This window comes from Periplaneta americana, chromosome 13 (genome assembly GCF_040183065.1).
Source record: "Periplaneta americana isolate PAMFEO1 chromosome 13, P.americana_PAMFEO1_priV1, whole genome shotgun sequence".
In the NCBI taxonomy this organism is placed as follows: domain Eukaryota; kingdom Metazoa; phylum Arthropoda; class Insecta; order Blattodea; family Blattidae; genus Periplaneta; species Periplaneta americana.
The window spans coordinates 132924779-132936959 of record NC_091129.1 but is presented as its reverse complement, the minus strand read 5'-3'; the positions used below and the strand labels follow the sequence as shown (position 1 = coordinate 132936959).

The 12181-nt window shown below is 43.3% G+C and overlaps 1 long non-coding RNA gene across 3 annotated transcripts in view; it reads left to right on the top strand.

Annotated features, from left to right (window-relative positions):
* The window catches only part of LOC138712451 (uncharacterized), a 317192-nt gene that overhangs the window by 11251 nt on the left and 293760 nt on the right, over positions 1-12181 (top strand). The window lies entirely within an intron of this gene.

Sequence of the window (12181 nt, the reverse complement as noted above, 5' to 3'; positions counted from 1 at the left end):
CCATAGTGTTTTGTAATTTCATCAGTAGCAGTGACAAATTGAAACAAGAATAAGTTTCTTTCATAAACAATTCAATTCATTTTCCCTGGAAAATGGTATGTAATGAGGCAATTTGGATTTTAAATTCAGATTTAGGGCACATATATTAGTAATATTCACTTATCTTTATTTCGGAGCAAGGCAAAAAGTAAGAATTTGTTGTTCAGTGTAATTTGGAGTCTCGCAAATAATTTGAAAGATTACGACGAGCTGATATTATGCATGATACCATTCACTGCAGGAGAGACAAGGACAACACTGCGTGAGAAAGAGATAGCAATATGCTCAGTACAGAACACGCATCACGCTTTTAAAGCTTTGAGTAGTGCCTCTAGTTAAAATTTCTGAACACCAGTATCTTAAAGACATTATATTTTGCCTATTTTCATTTCATTATGCCTATGTCCTATGGAATAATATTTTGGGGAAATTCTGCAGATAGTAAAAAACATATTCTTAGTACAAGAATATATAACAAATTTGTATTTAAATATCCTAATCTTGTCAATTTTAATGGTTCTAGTATTAAATTTAAAAAAGTTATGTATGGATTTTATGAAAATTGAAAAATTGTAAATTTAAATTTATATATTCTAATTGCATAGTAGACGTAAGACATTATTGTATTGTATACTTATTAATTTCAATTCAGGAATCCGCCCCTGAGTACGAGTTCTACTCTTTCAGGGGCGAGCTAAAGTTTTTCTGTATATATTATATTTTATGTTACAATTATTAGCAAAATAAATAAAATTAAAAAAAAAGAGGAATTACAATAATAGTTAGAGCAAAGCTTAATTTTTTTTTTGAATTTTGAATTTGAATTGAAAGAGGTGAATTGGGAGGACAAATTTAAAAGGTACGTAATCGCGTCCTTCCAAGGGGTTCGGGGCTGCAAGAAACTAAATATGTGAGCTCCAAGCCTGTTGGCCACTAGTCTCACTCCGGATTACACTGCTTCACTGAAGGAGCTCTAGAAAATTTTGAAGGGGAAAACCGAAAATGGACGTAACCTCATAGGTACCATATACGTGAGGGGAACGGAAATGTGATCAAAATGATCACGGGATGGGACGAGGAGGAGATGGCTGGTGTAAATCTGCACATTGAAATGAACAGCAAAACTTAGAGAATCACGTAGACCATTTTTAAAAAAAATTAGAGATTCTTACCTGAACAGATCAGTACGTACACTCTTTAACAAATTTCATCTTATGTAATAAAGAAAATTTTCCGACTAATTCAGCCATACATTTTTTGAAAATTTGCGCGGCCTCTATCGTCCATATGCCTGGGGGCAGATAGTTGTTCTATACACTACAGATAGAGATAGAGCAGCTCTCTTCACCTCACTTATCATCTATGGTCTGACTTTATGGCGGCGAGAATGTTGGCAGAATAGAGATTTAAAGCATTGATGTCTTTCTCGAAAATCAGCTTGTATTCAGAATTCCCATCTTGATGCTTTTCTGTCCGAAGTAAGTCAAGGGGGAATACAACACTGCTTCCCATTCATAGATATCCCCACTATTTCCCGAGATTAGAGACTGAAACATTTTTGTTAGGGAAAAAAATAAGACTAGTAAAATTGCACCAGATTTGTTCGATTTTATTGGCGATTATTAGTAAACTTGCTGGGTTGCTACAGTGAAAAGGACAGGTGTCTGAGCACGTTTTTCTCCATGTGTAGAGAAAACTATGTTTTGGAAAGTCAACGTGACCTTTTTTTTTTTTTTTTTTAAGTTTTCCGTCCTCTACTGTCCATTTGGCTGAGGACAGAGGGTTGTCCTTTACACTGCAGATACAGATCGAGCAGATCTATTCTCTGCACATATCAGCTTTGTTCTCACTACACATTTTGCCGGCCTCTCCCGTCCAAACACAAGGGGATAGAGAGTTGTCTTTTATAATGAAAATAGAGTTCGACGAGCTGTATTCAGCACTTTGTTGTCACTACACATACTGAGGAGTTACGGCGGCAAGAATGACGGCGGCCCTTTTTTTCTCGAAAATCACAGTGTTTGCGATTGCCATTTTGATGCTATCACGTAAGAAGTAAGTCAAGCGGGAATTCAGGGCCGCATCCCATTCCTCGGTATGGCCATTATTTCCAGAATTAGAGACACAAATATTTTAGGTACCCAAAAATTAAGGCTAGAAAAAAGAGCCCATTTTAGCGCTGATTATTAGTGAACATGTGGGGATGCCACAGTTAAAAGGGCGGGCCTCTGAGCCCCCATGTGTAGAGAATATTCTGTTTTGGAAGGTCAAAATTACCATTTTTTTAAATGTTGCCGGCCGGTCCCGTCCAAACGCACGGGGATACAATTGTCCTTTATGCTGAAATTAGAGTTAGACGAGCTGTATTTAACGCATTCATCGGCTTTGTTGTCACTACACGTACCGCGGAGTTATGGCGGCAAGAATGTCGGCTGAAAATCAGAAAGTGTTCGCGATTGCCATTTTGATACTATCGTGTAAGAGGTAAGTCAAGGGGGAATACAGGTCCGCATCCCGTTCCTCGGTATGGCCATTATTTCCGAAATTAGGGACTCAAATACCTTAGGTACCCAAAAATTAAGGCTACGAAAAAGTGCGACGGATTTCCCGGATTTTAGCGCTGATTATTAGTGAAGATGCGCGGATGCTACAGTTAAAAGGGCGAGCTTCTGAGCCCCTTCGTTCTCCTTGTGTAGAGAAAAGTCTGTTTTGGAAGGTCAAAATGACCATTTTTTTTAATTTTGCCGGCCTCTCCCGTCCAAACGGAAAGGGATAGAGAGTTGTCCTTAATACTGAAGATACATTTCGACGAGCTGTACTCAACGCACTCATCGGATTTGTTGTCACTACACATAGTGCGTAGTTATGTGGGCAAGAATGTCGGCGGAATAGTGGTTGATGCCGTTTTGATGCTATCGTGTAAGAAGCAAGTCAATGGGGAATACAGGGCCGAATCCCGTTCCTCGGTATGGCCATTATTTCCGGAATTAGAGACTCAAATATTTTAGGTACCCAAAAATTAAGGCTAGAAAAAAGTGCGGCGGATTTGCCGGATTTTAGCGCTGATTATTAGTGAAGATGCGGGGATGCTACAGTTAAAAGGGCGGGCCTCTGAGCCCCTTCGTTCTCCTTGTGTAGAGAAAAGTCTGTTTTGGAAGGTCAAAATGACCATTTTTTTTAAATTTGCCGGCCTCTCCCGTCCAAACGGAAAGGGATAGAGAGTTGTCCTTTATACTGAAGATACAGTTCGACGAGCTGTACTCAACGCACTCATCGGATTTGTTATCACTACACGTAGTGCGGAGTTATGTGGGCACGAATGTCGGCGGAATAGTGGTTACCCTTCCCCTTTTCTTCTCGAAAATCAGAAAATGTTCGCGATTGCCGTTTTGATGCTATCGTGTAAGAAGCAAGTCAATGGGGAATACAGGGCCGCATCCCGTTTCTCGGTATGGCCATTATTTCTGGAATTAGAGACTCAAATATTTTAGGAACCCAAAAATTAAGGCTAGAAAAAAGTGCGACGGATTTGCCGGATTTTAGCGCTGTTTATTAGTGAAGATGCGGGGATGGTACAGTTAAAAGTGCGGGCCTCTGATCCCCTTCGTTCTCCTTGTGTAGAGAAAAGTCTGTTTTGGAAGGTCAAAATGACCTTTTTTTGAAATTTTGCCGGCCTCTCCCGTCCAAACGGATAGATATAGAGAGTCGTCCTTTATACTGATGATAGAGTTCGGCAAGCTGTACTCAACGCACGCATCGGATTTGTTGTCACTACACGTAGTAAGGAGTTATGGGGGCAAGAATGTCGGCGGAATAGTTTCTCGAAAATCAGAAAGTGTTCGCGATTGCCGTTTTGATGCTATCGTGTAAGAAGCAAGTCAATGGGGAATACAGGGCCGCATCCCGTTTCTCGGTATGGCCATTATTTCTGGAATTAGAGACTCAAATATTTTAGGAAACCAAAAATTAAGGCTAGAAAAAAGTGCGACGGATTTGCCGGATTTTAGCGCTGTTTATTAGTGAAGATGCGGGGATGGTACAGTTAAAAGTGCGGGCCTCTGATCCCCTTCGTTCTCCTTGTGTAGAGAAAAGTCTGTTTTGGAAGGTCAAAATGACCTTTTTTTGAAATTTTGCCGGCCTCTCCCGTCCAAACGGAAAGATATAGAGAGTCGTCCTTTATACTGAAGATAGAGTTCGGCAAGCTGTACTCAACGCACGCATCGGATTTGTTGTCACTACACGTAGTAAGGAGTTATGGGGGCAAGAATGTCGGCGGAATAGTTTCTCGAAAATCAGAAAGTGTTCGCGATTGCCGTTTTGATGCTAGCGTGTAAGAAGCAAGTCAATGGGGAATACAGGGCCGCATCCCGTTCCTCGGTATGGCCATTATTTCCGGAATTAGAAACTTAAATATTTTAGGTACCCAAAAATTAAGGCTAGAAAAAAGTGCGGCGGATTTGCCGGATTTGCCGGATTTTAGCGCTGATTATTAGTGAAGATGCGGGGATGCTACAGTTAAAAGGGCGGGCCTCTGAGCCCCGTCGTTCTCCTTGTGTGGAGAAAAGTCTGTTTTGGATGGTCAAAATGACCTTTTTTTAAAATTTTGCCGGCCTCTCCCGTCCAAACGGAAAGGGATAGAGAGTTGTCCTTTATACTGAAGATAGAGTTCGACGAGCTGTATTCAACGCACTACATCGGCTTTGTTGTGACTACACGTAGTGCGGAGTTATGGGGGTAAGAATGTCGGCGGAATAGTGGTTTAAACCCTTCCCCTTCTTTTCTCGAAAATCAGAAAGTGTTCGCGATTGCCGTTTTGATGCTATCGTGTAAGAAGCAAGTCAATGGGGAATACAGGGCCGCATCCCGTTCCTCGGTATGGCCATTATTTTCGGAATTAGAGACTCAAATATTTTAGGTACCCAAAAATTAAGGCTAGAAAAAAGTGCGGCGGATATGCCGGATATTAGCGCTGATTATTAGTGAAGATGCGGGGATGCTACAGTTAAAAGGGCGGGCCTCTGAGCCCCTTCGTTCTCCTTGTGTAGAGAAAAGTCTGTTTTGGAAGGTCAAAATGACCATTTTTTGAAATTTTGCCGGCCTCTCCCGTCCAAACGGAAAGGGATAGAGAGTTGTCCTTAATACTGAAGATAGAGTTCGACGAGCTGTATTCAACGCACTCATCGGCTTTGTTGTCACTAGACGTAGTGCGGAGTTATGGGGCTACGAATGTCGGCGGAATAGTGGTTTAAACCCTTCCCCTTCTTTTCTCGAAAATCAGAAAGTGTTCGCGATTGCCGTTTTGATGCTATCGTGTAAGAAGCAAGTCAATGGGGAATACAGGGCCGCATCCCGTTCCTCGGTATGGCCATTATTTTCGTAATTAGAGACTCAAATATTTTAGGTACCCAAAAATTAAGGCTAGAAAAGAGTGCGGCGGATTTACCAGATTTTAGCGCTGATTATTAGTGAAGATGCGGGGATGCTACAGTTAAGAGGGCGGTCCTCTGAGCCCCTTCGTTCTCCTTGTGTAGAGAAAAGTCAGTTTTGGAAGGTCAAAATGACGATTTTTTGAAATTTTGCCGGCCTCTCCCGTCCAAACGGAAAGGGATAGAGAGTTGTCCTTTATACTGAAGATAGAGTTCGACGAGCTGTATTCAACGCACTCATCGGCTTTGTTGCGACTACACGTAGTGCGGAATTATGGGGGTAAGAATGTTGGCGGAATAGTGGTTTAAACCCTTCCCCTTCTTTTCTCGAAAATCAGAAAGTGTTCGCGATTGCCGTTTTGATGCTATCGTGTAAGAAGCAAGTCAGTGGGGAATACAGGGCCGCATCCCGTTCCTCGGTATGGCCATTATTTCCGGAATTAGAGTCTCAAATATATTAGGTACCCAAAAATTAAGGCTAGAAAAAAGTGCGGCGGATTTACCAGATTTTAGCGCTGATTATTAGTGAAGATGCGGGGATGCTACAGTTAAAAGGGCGGGCCTCTGAGCCCCTTCGTTCTCCTTGTTTAGAGAAAAGTCTGTTTTGGAAGGTCAAAATGACCATTTTTTGAAATTTTGCCGGCCTCTCCCGTCCAAACGGAAAGGGATAGAGAGTTGTCCTTAATACTGAAGATAGAGTTCGACGAGCTGTATTCAACGCACTCATCGGCTTTGTTGTCACTACACGTACTGCGGAGTTAGAGGGGCAAGAATGTCGGTGGAATAGTGGTTTAAACCCTTCCCCTTCTTTTCTCGAAAATCAGAAAGTGTTCGCGATTGCCGTTTTGATGCTATCGTGTAAGAAGCAAGTCAGTGGGGAATACAGGGCCGCATCCCGTTCCTCGGTATGGCCATTATTTCCGGAATTAGAGTCTCAAATATATTAGGTACCCAAAAATTAAGGCTAGAAAAAAGTGCGGCGGATTTACCAGATTTTAGCGCTGATTATTAGTGAAGATGCGGGGATGCTACAGTTAAAAGGGCGGGACTCTGAGCCCCTTCGTTCTGCTTGTGTAGAGAAAAGTCTGTTTTGGAAGGTCAAAATGACCATTTTTTGAAATTTTGCCGGCCTCTCCCGTCCAAACGGAAAGGGATAGAGAGTTGTCCTTAATACTGAAGATAGAGTTCGACGAGCTGTATTCAACGCACTCATCGGCTTTGTTTTCACTACACGTAGTGCGGAGTTATGGGGCTACTAATGTCGGCGGAATCCCCTTCTTTTCTCGAAAATCAGAAAGTGTTCGCGATTGCCGTTTTGATGCTATCGTGTAAGAAGCAAGTCAATGGGGAATACAGGGCCGCATCCCGTTCCTCGGTATGGCCATTATTTTCGGAATTAGAGACTCAAATATTTTAGGTACCCAAAAATTAAGGCTAGAAAAAAGTGCGGCGGATTTGCCGGATTTTAGCGCTGATTATTAGTGAAGATGCGGGGATGCTACAGTTAAAAGGGCGGGCCTCTGAGCCCCTTCGTTCTCCTTGTGTAGAGAAAAGTCTGTTTTGGAAGGTCAAAATGACCATTTTTTGAAATTTTGCCGGCCTCTCCCGTCCAAACGGAAAGGGATAGAGAGTTGTCCTTTATACTGAAGATAGAGTTCGACGAGCTGTATTCAACGCACTAATCGACATTGTTTTGACTACACGTAGTGCGGAGTTATGGGGGTAAGAATGTCGGCGGAATAGTGGTTTAAACCCTTCCCCTTCTTTTCTCGAAAATCAGAAAGTGTTCGCGATTGCCGTTTTGATGCAATCGTGTAAGAAGCAAGTCAATGGGGAATACAGGGCCGCATCCCGTTCCTCGGTATGGCCATTATTTTCGGAATTAGAGACTGAAATATTTTAGGTACCCAAAAATTAAGGCTAGAAAAAAGTGCGGCGGATTTGCTGGAATTTAGGGCTGATTATTAGTGAAGATGCGGGGATGCTACAGTTAAAAGGTCGGGCCTCTGATCCCCTTCGTTCTCCTTGTGTAGAGAAAAGTCTGTTTTGGAAGGTCAAAATGACGATTTTTTGAAATTTTGCCGGCCTCTCCCGTCCAAACGGAAAGGGATAGAGAGTTGTCCTCTATATACTGAATATAGAGTTCGACGAGCTGTATTCAACGCACTCATCGGCTTTGTTGTGACTACACGTAGTGCGGAGTTATGGGTTTAAGAATGTCGGCGGAATAGTGGTTTAAACCCTTCCCCTTCTTTTCTCGAAAATCAGAAAGTGTTCGCGATTGCCGTTTTGATTCTATCGTGTAAGAAGCAAGTCAGTGGGGAATACAGGGCCGCATCCCGTTCCTCGGTATGGCCATTATTTTCGTAATTAGAGACTCAAATATTTTAGGTACCCAAAAATTAAGGCTAGAAAAGAGTGCGGCGGATTTACCAGATTTTAGCGCTGATTATTAGTGAAGATGCGGGGATGCTACAGTCAAAAGGGCGGGCCTCTGAGCCCCTTCGTTCTCCTTGTGTAGAGAAAAGTCAGTTTTGGAAGGTCAAAATGACGATTTTTTTAAATTTTGCCGGCCTCTCCCGTCCAAACGGAAAGGGATAGAGAGTTGTCCTTTATACTGAAGATAGAGTTCGACGATCTGTATTCAACGCACTCATCGGCTTTGTTGCGACTACACGTAGTGCGGAGTTAGAGGGGCAAGAATGTCGGTGGAATAGTGGTTTAAACCCTTCCACCTCTTCTCGAAAATCAGAAAGTGTTCGCGATTGCCGTTTTGATGCTATCGTGTAAGAAGCAAAACAATGGGGAATACAGGGCCGCATCCCGTTCCTCGGTATGGCCATTATTTCCGGAATTAGAGTCTCAAATATATTAGGTACCCAAAAATTAAGGCTAGAAAAAAGTGCGGCGGATTTACCAGATTTTAGCGCTGATTATTAGTGAAGATGCGGGGATGCTACAGTTAAAAGGGCCCCTTCGTTCTCCTTGTGTAGAGAAAAGTCTGTTTTGGAAGGTCAAAATGACTATTTTTTGAAATTTTGCCGGCCTCTCCCGTCCAAACGGAAAGGGATAGAGAGTTGTCCTTAATACTGAAGATAGAGTTCGACGAGCTGTATACAACGCACTGATCGGCTTTGTTGTCACTACACGTAGTGCGGAGTTATGGGGCTACGAATGTCGGCGGAATAGTGCCCTTCCCCTTCTTTTCTCGAAAATCAGAAAGTGTTCGCGATTGCCGTTTTGATGCTATCGTGTAAGAAGCAAGTCAGTGGGGAATACAGGGCCGCATCCCGTTCCTCGGTATGGCCATTATTTCCGGAATTAGAGTCTCAAATATATTAGGTACCCAAAAATTAAGGCTAGAAAAAAGTGCGGCGGATTTACCAGATTTTAGCGCTGATTATTAGTGAAGATGCGGGGATGCTACAGTTAAAAGGGCGGGCGTCTGAACCCCTTCGTTCTCCTTGTGTAGAGAAAAGTCTGTTTTGGAAGGTCAAAATGACCATTTTTTGAAATTTTGCCGGCCTCTCCCGTCCAAACGGAAAGGGATAGAGAGTTGTCCTTAATACTGAAGATAGAGTTCGACGAGCTGTATTCAACGCACTCATCGGCTTTGTTGTCACTACACGTAGTGCGGAGTTATGGGGCTACGAATGTCGGCGGAATCCCCTTCTTTTCTCGAAAATCAGAAAGTGTTCGCGATTGCTGTTTTGATGCTATCGTGTAAGAAGCAAGTCAATGGGGAATACAGGGCCGCATCCCGTTCCTCGGTATGGCCATTATTTTCGGAATTAGAGACTCAAATATTTTAGGTACCCAAAAATTAAGGCTAGAAAAAAGTGCGGCGGATTTGCTGGACTTTAGCGCTGATTATTAGTGAAGATGCGGGGATGCTACAGTTAAAAGGGCGGGCCTCTGAGCCCCTTCGTTCTCCTTGTGTAGAGAAAAGTCTGTTTTGGAAGGTCAAAATGACGATTTTTTGAAATTTTGCCGGCCTCTCCCGTCCAAACGGAAAGGGATAGAGAGTTGTCCTTTATACTGAATATAGAGTTCGACGAGCTGTATTCAACGCACTACATCGGCTTTGTGACTACACGTAGTGCGGAGTTATGGGGGTAAGAATGTCGGCGGAATAGTGGTTTAAACCCTTCCCCTTCTTTTCTCGAAAATCAGAAAGTGTTCGCGATTGCCGTTTTGATGCTATCGTGTAAGAAGCAAGGCAGTGGGGAATACAGGGCCGCATCCCGTTCCTCGGTATGGCCATTATTTCCGGAATGAGAGTCTCAAATATATTAGGTACCCAAAAATTAAGGCTAGAAAAAAGTGCGGCCGATTTGCCGGATTTTAGCGCTGATTATTAGTGAAGATGCGGGGATGCTACAGTTAAAAGGGCGGGCCTCTGAGCCCCTTCGTTCTCCTTGTGTAGAGAAAAGTCAGTTTTGGAAGGTCAAAATGACGATTTTTTTAAATTTTGCCGGCCTCTCCCGTCCAAACGGAAAGGGATAGAGAGTTGTCCTTAATACTGAAGATAGAGTTCGACGAGCTGTATTCAACGCACTCATCGGCTTTGTTGTCACTACACGTAGTGTGGAGTTATGGGGCTACGAATGTCGGCGGAATAGTGGTTTAAACCCTTCCCCTTCTTTTCTCGAAAATCAGAAAGTGTTCGCGATTGCCGTTTTGATGCTATCGTGTAAGAAGCAAGTCAATGGTTAATACAGGGCCGCATCCCGTTCCTCGGTATGGCCATTATTTTCGGAATTAGAGACTGAAATATTTTAGGTACCCAAAAATTAAGGCTAGAAAAAAGTGCGGCGGATTTGCTGGATTTTAGCGCTGATTATTAGTGAAGATGCGGGGATGCTACAGTTAAAAGGTCGGGCCTCTGATCCCCTTCGTTCTCCTTGTGTAGAGAAAAGTCTGTTTTGGAAGGTCAAAATGACGATTTTTTGAAATTTTGCCGGCCTCTCCCGTCCAAACGGAAAGGGATAGAGAGTTGTCCTCTATATACTGAATATAGAATTCGACGAGCTGTATTCAACGCACTCATCGGCTTTGTTGTGACTACACGTAGTGCGGAGTTATGGGGGTAAGAATGTCGGCGGAATAGTGGTTTAAACCCTTCCCCTTCTTTTCTCGAAAATCAGAAAGTGTTCGCGATTGCCGTTTTGATGCTATCGTGTAAGAAGCAAGTCAGTGGGGAATACAGGGCCGCATCCCGTTCCTCGGTATGGCCATTATTTCCGGAATTAGAGACTCAAATATTTTAAGTACCCAAAAAGTAAGGCTAGAAAAAAGTGCGGCGGATTTGCCGGATTTTAGCGCTGATTATTAGTGAAGATGCGGGGATGCTACAGTTAAAAGGGCGGGCCTCTGAGCCCCTTCGTTCTCCTTGTGTAGAGAAAAGTCAGTTTTGGAAGGTCAAAATGACGATTTTTTGAAATTTTGCCGGCCTCTCCCGTCCAAACGGAAAGGGATAGAGAGTTGTCCTTAATACTGAAGATAGAGTTCGACGAGCTGTATTCAACGCACTCATCGGCTTTGTTGCGACTACACGTAGGGCGGAATTATGGGGGTAAGAATGTCTGCGGAATAGTGGTTTAAACCCTTCCCCTTCTTTTCTCGAAAATCAGAAAGTGTTCGCGATTGCCGTTTTGATGCTATCGTGTAAGAAGCAAGTCAGTGGGGAATACAGGGCCGCATCCCGTTCCTCGGTATGGCCATTATTTCCGGAATTAGAGTCTCAAATATATTAGGTACCCAAAAATTAAGGCTAGAAAAAAGTGCGGCGGATTTACCAGATTTTAGCGCTGATTATTAGTGAAGATGCGGGGATGCTACAGTTAAAAGGGCGGGCGTCTGAACCCCTTCGTTCTCCTTGTGTAGAGAAAAGTCTGTTTTGGAAGGTCAAAATGACCATTTTTTGAAATTTTGCCGGCCTCTCCCGTCCAAACGGAAAGGGATAGAGAGTTGTCCTTAATACTGAAGATAGAGTTCGACGAGCTGTATTCAACGCACTCATCGGCTTTGTTGTCACTACACGTAGTGCGGAGTTATGGGGCTACGAATGTCGGCGGAATCCCCTTCGTTTCTCGAAAATCAGAAAGTGTTCGCGATTGCTGTTTTGATGCTATCGTGTAAGAAGCAAGTCAATGGGGAATACAGGGCCGCATCCCGTTCCTCGGTATGGCCATTATTTTCGGAATTAGAGACTCAAATATTTTAGGTACCCAAAAATTAAGGCTAGAAAAAAGTGCGGCGGATTTGCTGGATTTTAGCGCTGATTATTAGTGAAGATGCGGGGATGCTACAGTTAAAAGGGCGGGCCTCTGAGCCCCTTCGTTCTCCTTGTGTAGAGAAAAGTCTGTTTTGGAAGGTCAAAATGACGATTTTTTGAAATTTTGCCGGCCTCTCCCGTCCAAACGGAAAGGGATAGAGAGTTGTCCTTTATACTGAATATAGAGTTCGACGAGCTGTATTCAACGCACTACATCGGCTTTGTGACTACACGTAGTGCGGAGTTATGGGGGTAAGAATGTCGGCGGAATAGTGGTTTAAACCCTTCCCCTTCTTTTCTCGAAAATCAGAAGGTGTTCGCGATTGCCGTTTTGATGCTATCGTGTAAGAAGCAAGGCAGTGGGGAATACAGGGCCGCATCCCGTTCCTCGGTATGGCCATTATTTCCGGAATGAGAGTCTCAAATATATTAGGTACCC